We start from the raw sequence: 5,245 nt of genomic DNA on the forward strand, positions 1-5,245 counted from the left end.
AAAAAAAAAAGTTGTATCTGGGTACTCATAAATAGAATTTTTCTTTTGGTATGATAAAAGTCAAGAAGAGCTCTAGAGGGACTCAGGAGCTTATGCAATGGTGATCACAACTTGAGCGCCTGAAGTAGGAAGATAAAGAAAAAAGAAGAAAAGGCACACTAATACAGGAATAAAGGATTACTGATTGGAATGAAGCCATGAAGACAGGAGCCCCACTTATGGCTGATGCCTGGGGGTCTTGCTCCCCCCTTGTGTGTGTTCTAGGCCTACAGCTGTCCTGGGACAACACGTTTCTGAAGCATCAGAATTGAAGCTGTCACGGGCTGGAGCTGGCACTTTGCAAACCTGAGTGTCTCTTGCATCCATCCTGCCTTGGCCCATGTTTTGGCCTTGACACTGGGTTGCTAGGCAACCATCTATCCTATAGGAATTCACACTCCGTCTTCCAGGCAGACACATTTAATTTCAGACCCAGAGTGTTCTCTGACGTGGGGTGTCACCAGCCTGCGCCCTCACAGAAATAGCCCCAAGCACCAAGTCAAAAGTAGCTGGGGCAACTGATCCCCCACATTTGATCTTGTTCCCCTAAAATAGCTCTGTCCTGTTTATGGGGCTGCTCAGAGTGGGAGTCTAGCTGGGCTGGAGGCTTCCTCTCTCCTGTGAGGTGGCTGCTTTTCTGTGGCCCTGGTTGGAGACATCCACTGCGACTCAGGACACTGAGTGTGATGTAACACGCCTGCTCCCGGGGCTGGGGGGGTGGGGGTGGGGATGGGCCTCTGGGTGGCAGTCTTGGAATCCCAGGCGGGACGCTTAGGGCCTCATCAGGGTCAGATAGGACTGAGAGCTGGGTCTAAGACCCTGGAGGGTGAGGAGAGGCTGGGGAGGGCATCCTGCCCCCAGGCTGGAGACATGACACATGAATGTCCTGTTCTCTACGTTGGCTCTGTGCTGGAACTAAAATCCAGATCCTGATGTAACAGTGATCTACTGTGCAGCCAGCAGAGCCCGGGGACGCCTGCCCAGTGTCCCCTCTGACCAGCTGCTGCAAGTGTCTCTGGGGCCCCTGGCACCCTCCTGGTTCTGACCTCCCTCTCCCAACCAGCACCAGCCACTTGTCCTGCCCCGGCCACGCTCCAGAGAGGCTCTAAGACCGACTCCAGGCATCAGGTCTTAGCGATGGCCACTGTGGGTGCTGCCAGGACCAGGCACCCATGTGACATTGAAGTAATGGGGTCCTGGGCCCAGGGAAGAGCGCAGGCTCAGGAGTGGGGGTGGGGGTGGGGAGGAGGACGTGCAGCTGAGGTCCTGCTCTGACCTGGAATGAAGGTTGAAGGCAAGATCTCCAAATTGTGGTCTTTCAGTGTGTTCACTGGTCAGCTTTTAAGAAAAGTATTTTTGTGTTTATGTGTGTGTGCTGGGGCTAGAGCTCAGAGCCTGGGTGCTGTCACTTCATTTCTTCACTCAAGATTGGTATTCTACTACTTGAACCACACTTCTGGCTTTTTGCTGATAAGATTCTCATAGACTTTCCTGCCCAGGCTGGCTTCATAGCTCATTGTTCTGAATAGCTGGGATTACAGGCATGAGCCACTAGTGCTTGACTAAAAAAAGTATTTTTAATTGTGGTTCAAAAGCACTTAATAAGCCAGTGGCTTACGCCTCTCTTTCTAGCTACTCAGGAGGCTGAGATCTGAAGGTTGCGTTTCAAAGCCAGTCCAGGCAGAAAAGTCTGTGAGACTCATATTTTCATTTAATCACCAGTAAACCAGAAGTGGTGTTGTGGCTTAAAGTGGTAGAGCACTAGCCTTGAGCAAAAGAGCTCAGGGACAGCGCCTAAGTCCCACGACTGACAAACAAACAAAAATAATAGGGTGGACAAATGCAGCCGTGGTATTTATAGACACTATGTTGAAAATGAACTACAAAACTTTTGGTTGGAATAGGAGAGAAAAATGGAAAGAGCGAGGGAAGGGATGGCATTGTCCAAAAAGAAATGTACTGTTTAACTGACTTCGGTAATTGTAACTTCTCTGTACACCACCTTTGTAATAATAATTTTTTTTTGTTGTTGTTGTTGTTGGTCATGGGGCTTGAACTCTGGGCTTGAGCACTGTCCCTGAGCTCTTCAGCTCAAGGCTAGTGCTCTACCACCTGAGCCACAGTGCCACTTCCGGTTTTCTAAGTGGTTTATTGGAGGTAAGAGTCTCACAGATTTTCCTGCCCCAGCTGGCTTTGAACCGCGATCCTCAGATCTCAGCCTCCTGAGTAGTTAGGATTATAGGCGTGAGCCACCAGCGCCCGGTGAGGGTAAATTTTATATTATGTGCTTAAAATTTTTTTAATTGGGGGGAGGGGGGAGGCTGGGAAGGGATGGGAAGGGTAAACAAAGGAGGAGGCTGCAATGCTTGGTAAGAAATGTACGCATTATCCTGCCCATGCAATTGTAACCCCTCTGTACAGTATGTTCACAAATAAAATAAAATAAAATTAAAAAAAAAATTTTTTTTAATTGAGCCGGGTGCCGGTGGTTCATGCCCATAATCCTAGCTACTCCCGAGGCTGAGATCTGAGGATTAAGGTTCAAAGCCAGCTTGGGCAGGAAAAGTCCGTGAGACTCTTATCTTCAATAAACCATCAGAAAACCGGAAGTGGAGTTGTGGCTGAAGTGGTAGAGTGCTCACCTTGAGCTGAAGAGCTGAGGGACAGCACCCAGGCCCAGAGTTCAGGCCCCACGAATGACAACAACAACAACAACAAAAACCAAAAAACTTACCCTCAAACCTGTTTTTTTTTTTTTTTTTTGGGGTCCGGTCGTGGGGCTTGAACTCTGGGCCTGGGCGCTGTCCCTCAGCTCTTCAGCTCAAGGCTAGCACTCTACCACTTGAGCTACAGCACCACTTCCGGCTTTTTTCCTTTTGCTTATGTGGTGCTGAGGAATCGAACCCAGGGCCTCAGACATGCAAGGCAAGCGCTTCTACCACTGAGCCAACTTCCCAGCCTAACATATTTTTCTTATCCACTGATGAGCACCTGGGTTACATTCACATTTTGGCAATGATGTGTAATACTGTGGTGAATATGAGTATGTTGTACCTTTTTTTTTGGGGGGGGGCACGGTCCTGGGGCTTGAACTTAGGGCCTGGGCTCTGTCCTTGAGCCTCCCTGCTCAAGGCTAGAGCTCTACCACTTGAGCCACAGCACAACTTCCAGCCTTTTTTCTGTGTATGTGGTACTGAGGAATCGAAGCCAGGGCTTCATGCATACTAGGCAAGCACTCTACCACTAGGCCACATTCCCAGCCCCTGTGCTGTATCTTTTTAAAACCTGGCTTGGCGCATGTGCAGAAGTTTGCTGCATTATGTGGTATGCTCAGTTTATTTTAAAGACCCACCATGCAGTTTTCTGCAGCAGCTGTGCTGTTTTAGATTTCCACTGGGTGTGCTCACGGCTTGTTTTTTGGGCATTTTTGTTTGCTTCGTTTTGAGACAAGGTCTTGCTATGTAAGCCAGGCTAGCCTCTAACTTTCAATCCTCCTGTATCAGACTCTAGAGTGTTGGGGGTTACAGGTTTGTGGAATTACAGGTATTTGTGTTTGGCTTCTTTATTTTTAGATGGTTATTTTTTAAGAGTTGCACAGAGGTTACACTTTCATAGGTTATGAGGATAATGCTATAATGCTTCTTGGGCTTTTTACCCTTGGCTTTTTTTTTCTGTTGGTTGTGGGGTTTAACTCTGGGCCTGGGCACTGTCCCTGAGTGCTTTTGCACAAGGCTAGCATTCTACCATTTTGAGCCACATTTCTGAGGTTAACCGGAGATAAGAATCTCAGACGGTTTTGAACCGTGATCCTCAGATCCAAGCCTCCTGAGTAGCTAGGATGCAAAGCGTGAGCCACCAACACCCAGCTCCTTGGCTTCTTTTTGATTATGAGATTGCTGCATTAGAAATGAAAGTGTTAGTGAAAGAAGAAGCTTTCAATGGGAACTTCTGAACCCAGGAGCTACCCCGTCCCTCCAGGGCCTCAACTCAGAATGGCCGCCAGGAAACCGGTACAATCACCTAGCTGCAATCAGCACTCTTTGGCTAGGGCTTGATGGGCTACAGTAACTGCATCCAACCTGGCCTTCTTCAGTCCTTTCTGGATGGGCCTAGAGCTTGGAGTGTGCTTGTCTCCTGGTTGCTGGGCTCCCTCCCGTCTGCCATGCCTGATCCAAAGTCCTCAGAAGGCCATGGGAAGCGGGCCCTGCTGGCTCACACCTGTAATCCTGGCTACTCAGCGGCTGAGCTCTGAGGAGTGCAGTTTGAAGTCAGCTGGGGCAGGAAAGTCCCTGAGACTCTTACTTGCAATTCTTCAAGGAACTCCTAGAAAACCAAGAGTGGAGCTGTGCTTCAAAGGAGTAGAGCGCTAGCCTGGAGTGATAAAGCATTTGAGCAAGACAGAGCGAAAGCCAGGGGGCGCGGATGCTCCAAGCTGGAGGTGGCCCAGCCCTATGTTGTGACTTGGGTCACCTACCATGGGGAGAGACAGAGTCACCCAGGACCGGCGCGGTGGAAGCTGCAGGGAGCAGCATTCCGGAGCTCTAGACAGGGACCACTTGGCTCTTGGACTGCCGGTGGTGAGGAGGGGGCTGGGCGGGCCCGGGGCTGGGCCACCATCCAGCTCCTCTAGATTCCCATGCACGTTTAGAGAATGTGCCCCTTCACCCAGTCTCCAAGCAACCGTCTCTGCAGCGGGCGGGAAGCGATCCATTAATGATATGTTAGGAGCCCTCAACGCAAATAATTGCACCCTGCTCTGCAGGGAGGGTGGCTGTCAAAACACGCCCGAGGACTGTCAGTCCCTCTTGCAGTCCCGTCTTCCGCCCACTCACTCTCTCACCCTGCTCTCTCTTCCACTCACCGCCTGACACTGGCAAAGCCAGGGGAACTCCTGAAAAAGGCACACTAGCTGTCACAGGCGCAAGAATGAGCACTGTGATTTCAGAAGAGAGCCTCAGCAAGAGGCTGGCCAGCAGGGGTGCCCTGGGCTCCAGGGCATCATGGGAGTTGTGAGGAGGCTGACATCTGAGGATGGCGGTTCAAAGCCAGCCCAGGCAGGAAAGTCCGTGAAACTCTTATCTCCAATAAAACCTCTCAGAAAACCCCAGGTGGCACTGTGGCTCAAGTGGTAGAGCGCTTGCCTTGAGCTGAAGAGCTGAGTGATAGCGTCCAGGCCCAGAGTTCAAGCCCCACGACCAACCAAAAA

Source organism: Dipodomys ordii, unplaced genomic scaffold, assembly GCF_000151885.1.
Source record: "Dipodomys ordii isolate 6190 unplaced genomic scaffold, Dord_2.0 Scaffold43, whole genome shotgun sequence".
Classification (NCBI taxonomy): domain Eukaryota; kingdom Metazoa; phylum Chordata; class Mammalia; order Rodentia; family Heteromyidae; genus Dipodomys; species Dipodomys ordii.